This window comes from Erpetoichthys calabaricus, chromosome 2 (assembly GCF_900747795.2).
Source record: "Erpetoichthys calabaricus chromosome 2, fErpCal1.3, whole genome shotgun sequence".
NCBI classification, from domain to species: Eukaryota; Metazoa; Chordata; class Cladistia; order Polypteriformes; family Polypteridae; genus Erpetoichthys; species Erpetoichthys calabaricus.
The window spans coordinates 124,576,291-124,590,725 of record NC_041395.2 but is presented as its reverse complement, the minus strand read 5'-3'; the positions used below and the strand labels follow the sequence as shown (position 1 = coordinate 124,590,725).

General features: G+C 36.6%; 1 protein-coding gene across 2 annotated transcripts in view; it reads right to left on the bottom strand.

Moving 5' to 3' along the window:
• si (sucrase-isomaltase (alpha-glucosidase)) overlaps positions 1-14,435 on the bottom strand; it is a 206,806-nt gene that overhangs the window by 35,314 nt on the left and 157,057 nt on the right. The gene's annotated exons all lie outside the window — the stretch shown is intronic.

The window sequence follows — 14,435 nt, the reverse complement described above, 5'->3', positions numbered from 1 at the left end:
CAAGAGTCAGAAAATGTTTGCATGTGCCTGTGATTTTCTTCATAACATTTTTAACTTGTAGGCAAAATAAATAGCTGAATACTAGTCAAATATACTCACATTGTTTGGCTGATAAAACATCTTTTACTAGTGTGCTCATGCTACTTTTTTACAACCTATTTGAATTCACATTTGCTCAGTGCTAGTACACAATAGGTGTGTAGCTTAATGAATAAATAGACAAAGACAAATGTTTACTTGCTTGTTATGTTTATGGCTTTTTTCAGTTTCCTGATTTCAAGAAAAGTGATACTGTCCTTAGGCATCATAAGTGTTACGTGATGGTTCACCCAAATCTATATTATGGACTTAATATTGTGTGCATCTTCTGGATTTTTGCTGCTGTCAGTGCTAACTTAATTCCAGCTCTGAAGCTATTCTCAATTGCCGGGCCATAGAGGCTAGAAGGGATTCACTAATGCGGTTTAAGATTCAAACATTCAAAGGTCAAAATTGCTAGCTAGAAAGAAGCAAGGCTTCTGTAAACTATTCTTTGAATTACACTAAGCAGAATCAATTGGATTGTGCCCTGTTATTCTCTTCAGGCAAAAAAGCAGGCATGTGTAAAATAGCTTACTGAACCTAACTAGGAAAATAAAACACATACAACTTAAAAAGCCAGGACAGCAATCTTAATTCATTAGCAGACCTCAATAATTTATTTTATCATCTTGAACTTGTTTCTTGAGGCTATAGCCATGTGTCCAGAAGTAAATGTATACATTTTTCATTCATTAAATGCATTTTACTTTCTTTAATGATTATACATGATCTCAAACTATAGCAGACAATTTTAAATCCTGGATATGTCTCTGGTGCTTTCTTAGAAATGACCATTGTGACCTATCTGAACACCAGCTGGCAGGGTCTGTCTTTTTGTTTTTGTCATTGTCCTTCAGAACTCACAAGGGATCTCTGGGCAGTATTATTTTGTGCCAAGTTGTGAATTTTTATTGATATGCTCATGAGTGATGAAGCCATTTTCCTCTAGGGTCCGATCCAGTTTCTGTTAGCTGTATCACTTTCTGATATTAAGTGTTAGGTGAAGCAATGTGTCCTCAATGTTGGCAAGTACTGAATTGGACTTTTTATAATATGTATGATGTTAGCTCTCTTTAACATAATTCATTTGTACTTTTGAATAAATTAGTGATATTATGGTACATTATGTTTCCTTATGTTACATTTATTATAGGATACATGGACATTATCTTTCTTTCTGTATGGTTTAATGAACATCTGAATATTTTACAAGAAGGTTTCAAAAGGTGTGTGTTTGCAGTCATAAATCTGTGAGATCACACTTTGTGCCGGAAGAGGGCAGAGCAACAGCACACTTTTTATTTGTCTAAAGTATAAACCCAAAACGGTTCTGCATACGCTGTTATCCTTAAAACACCTAACCTTGGAAAGCTAGAAAGTGTTTTAGGCCACATAAAAGTAAAGATGCCACTCCAATTCAACTTACGCAGTTAATCAGACCATGATCCATGAGAAGTGCATACTTTATACAGAGCAAGTATTTCCATTTCGTTTCTGCTTCTAACTGAAAACATTAACTTGACAGTACTAGCCTTGAAACAGCTTTTGCTGAATAAATAGTGCATTAATAAAATTTAACATGTATGAGACACTGAGAACACTTGCAAAAGCAGCTCTAGTTACAGAATGTTACTTTGCATTTGTGTAAAAATACTTTTTTTTAACTTTTTCTGTAAATCCATAATTATCATTGCACAGTTTTATAAAGTAGCACAAACAATGTAATTTTATGGTTGTACTGTTTACTGAAAAAGCAACAACAAAACTAGATTATTATGAAATGATTAAACAGCATTTGAACTCTTAGATTAAAAAAAAAAAGAATTTAAGCTTTATATATATACACACCACAGAAAGCAATAGTGCATGAATAGTGAAGGGTATTGCGCTGTAACATTCAGAATCATGCCAGGCTTGATCATGAAGTGCTGTTGATGCCCTTCTATCTGATTAAAATGCTTCCAGATCCCCTGAGGCTTTTACAACCGTACTCAACCAATTAAGCAATTAGCATGCAATTATCAGCTACCAGTGAGCTGTGCTCTGCAGGGCCCAAAGGACACTGAAATATACAGTTTTTAAGACACTGCCGGAATTAAAACAAAAATGAACTACGCAAAATCAAATTAAATATTTACAAAAACTGTGCCTTGGAACTGCCCCTATAGGGGAAGAATCACTTCTTGAATGTTAAGTTTACTGTCACATATTATTATGATATTTTAAAGAATGTTAAGTATTTCTTTTCTAATGCAGTATCTGCACCCCATTTTCAAACTTTTTAAATCACCAGTAAGGACTAGAAATTAACATTTTTTACTAAAGATTACATAGTCTATAAGTCATTAATGTGGAATATCCTTGATGCTGTTGTGCGTTGGGCTCCTCCTTAATACACGTTTGCATTGGCATTCTGTAACATATTCCTAGTCTCCTACTGAAAAGTATCTTTTCATAGAATCTGCTTAAGCATCTGTTATTACCAGACAGAAACATATACCAACAATGAATTCCAGCTATACATTTTACAGTGATCCCTGCTCGATCGCAGGGGTTGCGTTCCAGAACCCCCCGTGAAAGGTGAAAATCCGTGAAGTAAAAACCATATGTTTATATGGTTATTTTTATATTATCACGCTTGGGTCACAGATTTGCACAGAAACACAGGAGGTTGTAGAGACAGGAACTTTATTCAAACACTGTAAACAAACATTTGTCTCTTTTTCAAAAGTTTAAACGTGCTCCATGACAAGACAAAGATGACAGTTCCGTCTCACAATTAAAAGAATGCAAACATATCTTCCTCTTCAAAGGAGTGCATGTCAGGAACAGAGAATGTCAGAGAGAGAAAGAAAAGCAAACAAAAATCAATAGGTGCTGTTCGGGCTTTTAAGTATGAATGTCAGAGACAGAGAGAGAGAGAAACAAAAGCAAACAATCAAAAATCAATAGGTGCTGTTTGGGCTTTTAAGTATGCGAAGCACCGCGTGGGAAGCATATCGAACGACAAAGCAGCCGTAAGTAAGCCCAGCAAGTAAGGGAGCAATGTGAAGGTAGACTTTCAGCATTTTTTAGAGGAGCGTCCGTATCCTCTAGGGGTGCGAACAGCCCCCCTGCTCACACCCCTTTGTCAGGAGCAGAGAATGTCAGAGAGAGAGAGAAAAAAGCAAACAATCAAAAATCAATAGGCGCTGTTCGGGCTTTTAAGTATGAATGTCAGAGAGATAGAGAGAGAAAAGCAAACAATCAAAAATCAATAGATTCTGTTCGGGCTTTTAAATATGCGAAGCACCGTGCGGGAAGCATATCGCTTGACAAAGCAGCCGCAGGTAAGCCCAGCAAGGAAGGGAGCAATGTGAAGGTAGTTTTTCAGCATTCTTTAGAGGAGCGTCCATATCCTCTAAGGGTGCGAACAGCCCCCCTGCTCACAATATATTTGAGGAGTTTTATTTAATACATAATACGTGCTCTGATTGGGTAGCTTCTCAGCCATCCGCCAATAGCGTCCCTTGTATGAAATCAACTAGGCAAACCAACTGAGGAAGCATGTACCAGAAATTAAAAGACCCATTGTCCGCAGAAATCCGTGAACAAGTGAAAAATCTGCGATATATATTTAGATATGCTTACATATAAAATCCGTGATAGAGAGAAGCCATGAAAGTCGAAGCGCGATATAGCGAGGGATTACTGTAGTGTGAATTTTTATTTCTCATCTCAAATTCAAGTATTTTCAGAAATCAAAGACATAAGCGATAAATTAAATGTAGAGTGCTCTAGTGTTGAATCTGTTGTGTTTTATCAACAAGAGCTACTAGTAAAATTTCTGTAAGTGTAGTCTAGTTCTATTTTTAAATTTTTTTCAAATTCCATTTCCTTAATGTTATTCAGTACATTCTTATATGAGTTTTAAGAATGGTGTGAAATACAATGAATGAATGGATACACAAATAATAACCACAATAAATAAATTAATGTCAAAAAACACAGCTAATAGAGCTAAATATTAATTAAGGTTCAAACTCTCTGATTCAATCAATAAGAATTTCTATCTTCAAGTACAACTGGACTTTCTTTTGCCATTATATTTAAAGAAACAAAATTATAAAAACCTTTCTCTCATGTACAAAGTATATGAAGCAGGTGCAGTGCCATTATAAGGCCAAGGGAGGCTTATGCACACCCAATTTGCTCATTGGCCCAAGAAGCCAATATAGCATAGCTTTTTATTATTTTTTTTTCCTTAAGAAAATTAACCTATGGTATATTCCATATATACATTTAAATACATATCTTCCTTGATTAAAATGTCAATTAATTATAAACCTACACAGCAAATTTGCTATTGTTACTTTATCACTGTCAGACTTAATTTTCTTAAAAATTGTATTATTGATGTTGGCATATGTCTACATAAAAAGATTCAGAAACAAGATGGACTTTTAAATTTTACACAATACTATTCAAAACATTTTATGTTAAAAGAAGGCTATCAAAAAGTAAAACAGCTGAATTTACTAAATATGTAGGTATGTTATGACAGTGCGGGTTGGCTCCAGCACCCACTCCTGTTCTGGGATCCTCTTTTACCTTACAGCGTCAATAGTCATGACCGGATGAGCTGGCAGATGAGGACACTCACACAAAGCAAGGGGATGGTGAAAAACTGCAAAAGTGCTTTTATTAAAATCCAAATCCAAAACAAACAGTGTTCCAATAGTGCAGTGCATAATCCACAATAAATGATCTAATAAAATTAAGGAGCTAGTGGAGATTAAAAAGTTGTAATGGATTTACCTTTTCACTGCATTGGAGAAATTTGGGTTTGGCCCAAATATTTGTGCTTGGATCAAACTACTGTATACCAATCCAGAAGCTGCAGTTTGTATTAATAACATTTGCTCAGACTACTTTAAACTAGAACGTGGTACCAGACAAGGATGTCCCTTGTCGCCACTTTGTTTGCAATCGCTATTGAACCACTGGCGGTTCACTGCCGAAATTCTTATCAGATAAAGGGGATTGTCAGAGAAGGACTGGAACAGAAAATTTCTCTATATGCAGATGATATGGTCTTATATATATCAGACCCAGAAAACACTGTCCCCGCTGTTTTAACAGCACTAACAGAATTTCAAAAGATATCTGGTCTTAGAATTAATCTGAATAAAAGTATACTCTTTCCAGTGAATTCACAAGCATATAATATTAGATTAGACACCCTACCTTTTACCATAGCAGATCAGTTTAAATACCTAGGGGTAAATATCACAAGTAAACATAAAGCTCTTTATGAACAAAATTTTGGCGTCTGTATGGAAAAAATTAAGCAAGACTTGCATAGATGGTCAACCCTTCATCTCACTCTAGCTGGAAGAATTAACATTGTTAAGATGAATATCCTTCCTAAACTTCTCTTTTTATTTCAAAACATTTCAATATATATCAATAAATCATTTTTTAAACAGTTAGATTCAATAATAACCTCATTCATTTGGAACTCAAAACACCCACGTATCCGAAGAGCGACCCTACAAAGACCTCAGGCAGAAGGTGGCATGGCTTTACCTAATTTTCAGTTTTATTACTGGGCAGCAAACATACAAGCCATAAAAACCTGGACACAAATAAATGCACATACACAGGCTTGGTCCGCAATAGAAGTAAAATCCTGTAGTACTTCTTTATATTCCCTGCTCTGCTCTCCAATAAATGAAAGTTATCGCAAATATACTAATAACCCAACTGTGCTTTACTCACTCAGAATATGGAACCAAATTAGGAAGTATTTTAAGATGGAAAATCTTTTATCAGTGGCACCTCTGCAAGAGAACCACCTCTTTCAACCTTCGCAAGTATATCCAGTTTTTAATACCTGGAAAAGTTTTGGGATTAAAATGCTCAGAGATCTTTATATAGACAACATATTTACATCTTTTGAACAATTACGTTCAAAATTCAATCTCCCAGCTACACATTTCTTTTACTATCTTCAAATTAGAAATTTTATTAAACAGAAATTGCCCGATTTCCCCCACCTTGCACCCTCCACAATGCTGGAAAAAATACTGCTCAATTTCGAGGAAACAAACACTATTTCCGCAATATATAAAATCTTATTAGAGTCCCTACCTTTCAAAGATCCAAGAGGACATTGGGAAGAAGATCTCTTAATCAATATATCAGAAAAGGAGTGGAAGGTAGCAAAGCAGAGAATTCACTCGAGTTCTATATGCGCAAAGCATAGATTTATTCAACTAAAAATTATATATCGAGCCCATCTGTCTCGCTTAAAACTGTCCAAAATGTTTCCAGGGCAGGATCCAACCTGCGAACGCTGCAACCAAGCTCCTGCCTCACTGGGTCACATGTTCTGGGCCTGCACTAAACTAACATCATTTTGGACAAAAATTTTTAAGTGCCTCTCAGACAGCCTTGGTATCACAATCCCTCCTAACCCACTAACAGCTGTGTTCGGTGTTCTTCCAGATGGACTTGAAGTAGAGAAGGACAAGCAAACTGTGATTGCATTCACTACACTTTTGGCACGCAGACTTATTTTGTTAAATTGGAAGAATCCTAATTCTCCTCTTATAAGTCAGTGGGAAACTGATGTTTTATATTATTTGAAATTGGAAAAAATCAAATTTTCAGTTAGAGGATCTGTACAACATTTTTTCAAAACATGGCAGGATTTAATCAATATTATTTTAGAATAAGAGAATTAACTATTATTGCATTTAACTCCCTTCTCCATCTCTTATTTACATAGATATTCACTTCTCCCTTTCTTTTGTTTAATGTTGCCTTATTAAAAAGCCTTAAGCAATTTTCCTTTAGCTAAGCTCTCCTTCTCAGGGGTGAGGTTTGATTAGTCTTCAAATTTGTTGGGTTATAAATTGATCTGTTTGTATGGAATGATTACAATGAAAATGAATAAAATAAAAATATTAAAAAAAAAAAAAAAAGTTGTAATAAATAGATCCATTAAAAACAGAGATTAAAACACACAGTCAATGTGTCCTTACTGCACAGTCAGAGGAGTTCGTCACAATTCCACATTTGTTTGCCCAGCTCACCCCTTGCTTACTCAGCCTGAGAAAAACAGCAAACTTCATCACAAACTTCATCAACCAACCCCTGTCGTAGCCTCCCACACAGCTTTACCCAGGCCATCTGAGGTCAGTCATCCTCACGTCATCCTTCATGTACCCACAGCCATACCTAGGATCCCTGGGGAGGATTTCACCATGCTTGCACCCACTCCACACAATTATGCAATGAGGCAAACCATCCCCTGGAATGCCACTCAATCGCTTTTTCATGAGGCCCAAGATTGCGCTGTTTTTTCTTTCTAGCTGGCCAGCTCCCTCGTCCTGCAAGAGACTGCTCTCACAGATCTTCACCTTTTTTGCTCTCTATTCTCCCTTTAACCACTGATGGCATTTTTCTTCTGACATATTCCTTCCCCTATTCTCCCCCTTTGACCCATGCTACCTAATTGGGTGCTGGTGCGAGGAGCCATGCCCTCTGCGGCAGCATGGAGGCCCCTGATTGACCTGCCCGCCTTTACATGTGAATGTGGCGTGGCCATCTACTTCCTCCACTAACCATGGAGTAAAACGCACTTATGTACCCTTGCACCCGCTTGCAACCTGCACCTACACATGGTGCAATTATTTATTTAAGATTGGCACAGCGCCACAGACCACACGTTACAGTCCTGTTCGAGGGAAATGAGAACAAAACAAGATAAGCTTTAGCAATGTCTCGACAAACAACCATTTAAAGTTTTATTAGTGAAAGGAAATAAACAGAACTAAAAAATTTTCCAGAGTCTAATGCCGGCAAAGAAAATTTTGGTGATGTACAAATGGCAAGAGAAAACCCTAGCAAACACTGTCAATTGTAGTGATAGCTGCGAGTATGTTAAAAAATCTACAATAATTCCATCGCCAAATGTCGAAAGATAGGCCAAGGTCCCAGATTTGTGTGATTCACAGGTCACCATATGAATTGGTATTAATATTTCCAACTTCTGTTATAACAGGTAAGGTGCACAGCTTTGCGGCTCTTTGGTACAAAAGATACAGTATGTGGCTGGAACACATGATATTGAAAGATGCAATTTTGGCAAATTCACTGTTAGCTTACAAGGAATGGCAAAAACAGTAATCTGTCTGTTTGCTGTTATATAATGCTACAGGTCAAAATTCTAACAGATGTTATTTGGGTGGGCAGCACGATGGCGCAATGGGTAGCGCTGCTGCCTCACAGTTGGGAGACCTGGGGACCTGGGTTCGCTTCCCGGGTCCTCCCTGCGTGGAGTTTTCGTGTTCTCCCCGTGTCTGCGTGGGTTTCCTCCGGGCACTCTGGTTTCCTCCCACAGTCCAAAGACATGCAGGTTAGCTGGATTGGTGATTCTAAATTGTCCCTAGTGTGTGCTTGGTGTGTGTTTGTGTGTGTCCTGCGGTGGGTTGGCACCCTGCCCGGGATTGGTTCCTGCCTTGTGCCCTGTGTTGGCTGGGATTGGCTCCAGCAGACCCCCGTGACCCTGTGTTCGGATTCAGCGGGTTGGAAAATGGATGGATGTTATTTGGGTGTTTGTGCCTTGCAATGGGCTCGTATCTCACACTTTTCAAAAGATGGGCAGTCATTTTAATTTCATCATTTGTAAACAGATTTAAATTAATGTTAACAAAAATGATTCAAACTACATATGCAAAAAAAGCCAAAAAAACCCTCATTACCCTTTTTACATTAGTAATATAAATTTAATAGAAAAAATTTGGACGTGAGCATCAGTAGGCTTTGTGCCCTAGGAACAAAGTTACTGTACTTGAACTATTCTATAACATTTCAGTAAGTATTTACCGCTCTGATGCTGATCTTTCAGATCATAAAATAGGTCATTAAAATAGCAATTGACAAGAGGAATTCATAATTAATTGCAGAATTACAGTATTTGAGGGTTCCTCCAGAGTGCCTCTTTCTTTTGCACAATTTGGCTCAAAAATAAATCAGCACATCGTCATCTCATAACAGGCTTAAGTTTCGAGTTTGGTATTTTTCCATCCAGCCATTTTAGCTCTAGACCGTCATCAAGAAAATGTGACACACAAACACACACACAGACAGACACACACCCATCATCGAGATATCGACGTTTTCGGTAAAAGGTGACCCTAAAACAAACATCGAGATCTGTCAAAAACTGGAGATCGAAATCTTTGATGAATCTAAAGCTTTCACTTCTCCCCCATAGATGTTAGGTTATAGTGGGGTAGAGCAGAAAGCAACAAAAACAACATTAGGCTTACTCGGGACAAATATAGGCCCACCCTTTTATAAAACTCTGGCACCACTACTGAATTATACAGTACTTTAAAAAAAGAAGTTGATAGCAGTGCATATGGTTGCAGAATGCTGATAGAAATTTCTAAAACCGACTTGAAAATAGGAGTTTAGTACACATACGGGTTGCTGGTAAAAGGATTAGACTGAAAATGCTGATTGGGCAAAATTATTTTTTGAGAAGTAAAAAAATGCTTTTGCTGGTTTTCTTTTAATAAGAAGCCAACTTTTGCTTGTTTCTGCTGTCGTTTGGCTGCGTAAAATTCCTACTATTACGTATTTTCATTTTATGAGAAAATCAACAAAATGATGTGCGTTCTTCATTAGTATCCTCCAGTTCTCAAACTTTTCCTCATATTTCTTTATAAATATTTTACTCCAGCAGGTATTTAATGAAGCTATGTTATAATTTATGCGTTCCACTATTTTGCTACCATGGTATTTTAAGTGCTTTTGCCAATTACTTAATAGTAAAAAAAAGGAAGAAAAAGAAAAAGTGTACTTTTACTCCTGTGTAATAATAATACACCACACAGCTTGCAATTTTTACATTTGTCGCAGTGAAACAAGGTACAGTAATCCCTCGCTATATCGCGCTTCGCCTTTCGCGGCTTCACTCCATCGCAGATTTTATATGTAAGCATATTTAAATATATATCGTGGATTTTTTGCTGGTTCGCGGATTTCTGCGGACAATGGGTCTTTTAATTTCTGGTACATGCTTCCTCAGTTGGTTTGCCCAGTTGATTTCATACAAGGGACGCTATTGGCAGATGGCTGAGAAGCTACCCGGCTTACTTTTCTGTCTCTCTTGCGCTGACTTTCTCTGATCCTGACGTAGGGGGATTGAGCAGGGGGGCTGTTCGCACACCTAGACGATAAGGACGCTCGTCTAAAAAAGCTGAAAGATTATCTTCACGTTGCTATCTTTTGTGCAGCTGCTTCCTGAAACGACATGCTGTACGGTGCTTCGCATACTTAAAAGCTCGAAGGAAACGTATTGATTTTTGTTTGAAAAACAAACTCTGTCTCTCTCTCTCTCCCTGCTCCTGACGGAGGGGGTGTGAGCTGCCGCCTTCAACAGCTTTGTGCCGTGGTGCTTCGCATACTTAAAAGCAAACAGCCCTATTGATTTGTTTGCTTTTCTCTATCTCTCTGACATTATCTGCTCCTGACGCGCACTCCTTTGAAGAGGAAAATATGTTTGCATTCTTTTAATTGTGAGACGGAACTGTCATCTCTGTCTTGTCATGGAGCACAGTTTAAACTTTTGAAAAAGAGACAAATGTTTGTTTGCAGTGTTTGAATAACGTTCCTGTCTCACTACAACCTCCTGTGTTTCTGCGCAAATCTGTGACCCAAGCATGACAATATAAAAATAACCATATAAACATATGGTTTCTACTTCGCGGATTTTCTTATTTCGCGGGTGGCTCTGGAACGCAACCCCCGCGATGGAGGAGGGATTACTGTATCTCATAAAATGCGAAAATCAATTAACAGCAGGCTGGCTTCTGATTCAGGCACTGGGCCTTATCTAGAATACTGTGTGCTGTTTTGGCCTCCAGGCAACAAAAAGGACATAGCAGGGCTAGAAAAGGTCCAGGGAAGAGTGACTAGACCGATTACAGCTAGGGCTACAGAAGATGAATTATGAGTAAAGATTTAAAGAGCTGAGCAATTTCATTTTAAGCAAAAGAAGATTAAGAGGTAACATGATTGAAGTGTTTAAAATCATGAAAGGAATTAGTACAGAGAATTGAGACTGTTATTTTAAAACGAGTTCACCAAGAATACAGGGGCACAGTTGGAAACTTGTTAAGGGTAAATTTCGCACAAACATTAGGAAGTTTTTCTTTACACAGAGAACCATAGACACATGAAATAAGCTACCAAGTAGTGTGGTATACAGTAAGACTTTAGGAACTGTCAAAACAAGACTTGATGTTATTTTAGAAGAATTAAGTGGATAGGATTGATGAGATTTGTTGGGCTGAATGGACTGTTCTCATCTAGATTGTTCTAATGTTCTAATGAAAAACATCTGTCAGTGTCTGTTGGAGGATTGCAAAAGCTCTTAAATGAATCAGCGTGTTATTTGCTTCCACTTATTCTGCCCCCCTTTAAATCATGTAGTCATATCCTCAAAATGCTTTCAAAATGATTTTAATTATTATTAAACATTTTATAGAAGTTTGCATAAAACATATTATATATCTGCTTTTGCAATTTGTCATTTGTATGGCTCCACAGTACATCACATATTCTTTTCTGCTGCATTCTATCTGTGACCCAAAAGGAGACACTGACACGGGTCTGCTAAATAATACTATATCTGGTGACAAAAAAATAATCTATTGGTTCTTGCACAATTCTACCAACATGTTGTAATAATTCAAATAGTCACAGTTGTTTTCCTTATTGCACAGTATGCACCATTCAGTTTTTGATTGTATCACATATCTGACATACAGTTTCCATATGTGATTTAGTATTCTATATCTTAACAATGTAGCTTGCAAAATGATAAAACACTATATACAGTAAATAAAGAAGTACTATAGGTAGCAACCAAGGCACTGTGTTTGTACAAGCCAGAAAACCTAAGAAACCATTCTATAAACAGAAAGTTATTTAAAAACTGTTTCACTTGGCTCCTGCAGTGCAGGACATAGCATAATAATTCTGTATCTGCAAGTGGTTCACATCTGTATGGAATGTTTTGCTTCTAAAAGATAACTTACCTGGTGTTTCATGAAAACATTAGTCTTCAGAGACAGCTAATACTTTGGATGAAACCACTCACACAAATAAATTGTTCCTTAAAATCATGACAGCGCTGCAGCTGTAGGAATCTATCAAAGCAGCATGCAGCAGTTTTCATTTTTCAGGTTTTTGATTATCATCTTGTCCCTGTTAGGAGTCTGGAAACTCTGTGTTATTCATTCCTCAACTGCAAAGCATTAAAGGACTGTTATGCTCAGATGCCTATTAATTTCTCCATAATTATTATGCTGTGTCTATTCAATCATTCAGACTCATCAGAAAATGTAATCATTTCTTCTATTATTATAATGTGGTCCCTCCTACAGAGGGCCAATTGAAAATGTTTCATGCTCATAAACAGATGGCCTGAATGTTCTTGTCTTCAATTTATTTAGAATTTCACTTGTGAACAATTCTTTAAGTTTGATGTGGCTTTCTTGTTTGCAGTATCACTGGCAATGAACTGATAAGTTGGCATGAACTCTGCCTCTCCCTCCATACTTTCAGAGAATGATCATTTGTGAATATCTGATCTGCCCAAGAACATTTGTAAATCACCAGACTTGGCTAGCAAATAGTGTTCATTGGACATGGATGTGCATTTCTACTTTTACTCATAGAGCACCTCTAATAGACAGAAGGGCATATGATGACAAATAATGTGAAAGAAGCAAAAACTGAGCCCTGGCTTAATTAAGCAGCAGAGAAATTAAGTGGCAATGTTTTTTTAGTGCTGGTCAGAACAAAACAAAAGAATAAAAGTAAAATCCATTGACTAAACATAATTCATGACCAAAAGTTGCATTTAATGATTTGGAATGTAAATCCTTTTACCTAAAATAAAATAGATGTGTGCTAGGTGTCAGTGTCAGTTCTAACTGTCTCGCAAGTGAAGTATAGTAGAAGATCAGTGTTTTGAAAGAAATTCACAAGCATATATTTCTAGAATGATCAGAGTCATCTATCTGAATATAACATGTATTGTTTAAAAAAAAAAAAGACTAGAAACAAATACCATATATTTTAAATAATACAACTATACCCACAATAGTATGACACAGTATAAACAATACTATATCCAATGTACTGTAATTTTCACAACATATGAAAACTAATGTTTTCTGAAAATATATATTTCTTTATATAAGAATTATGTATGTCTTCCTTGTTCAATACCATAATTTTTGCAATACTGCAGGCCTAAATGCTATCTGCACTTTTGTAGCACCTATTTATATAAATATGTAAGACACCTGCACAGAATAAAACTATTCTCCTTGATCATCAAAGAATCCAGAAAGACAATAATCCAGACAGAAAAATATATATTTCATTGATTATGTCTCTGGCTTGCAGACAGGTACAAACTGAAAATGGAAATAAATATAATATGTTACAACAGATATGAAAACACAAAAGTAACAGTAAATTAGCACAATTGTTCTCAAACCAGATCTCAGCCTTATGTTAACAAGGCTGTCACTGAATTTACTTTCAGAGAAATATGGATGACTGAGGGAAGGCTCAACTATTTAGCTTCTGCCCAAGCCTCAATTCTTTTGCCTCACTTAATTAAAAGTTATATGGTTGAGCATTCACATTTCAGCTTAGGTAGTAAAAAAATAAATGCCTTTCTGGCCTGAAATTAAATATTAAAAGGAAAAATGGTCACTAAGGACCATGTACTGTATCTCAGAATGGAGCACTGAAGATTATAACTTTTTCATGGTCTGTGGTAAAAGAAAAATGCACTTCTCATGAGATCCCAGATGAGTCCGCAATACCTCTTTATATTTGAAGACTTATTTATCAAAGTGTGCATCTGTAACTGTAAACTTATATACTTTGTTTACACTCAAACATGAAGCATACATACAGTAGTGCATGTCAATATTTCTTTAACTTCCTTAATTATAATAAAAGCCAGTAAAAGAGATCTAAGATATTAAAAGTAAATTAAGTTATGTCAGTCTACTTCAGACAGTACATTGATCACTGTAGAAAATTACATTCTAAATGCTATTCCATATTCTCTTTTCTGTATTCAGTAACACACCATCTTAAAGGCATTTAAAATCAGAAACATGTTTTTTCTTACCTTCACCTCAGTTTGCATTTAATAGCTGAGGCACCAGAGATATACTGTGGTCAAATTGTTATCTCTTATATATAAGAAGTGAAATAGTCATCATTTGCCTATACTTGCATCCTTTTCAGAATGAAATTAACCACCC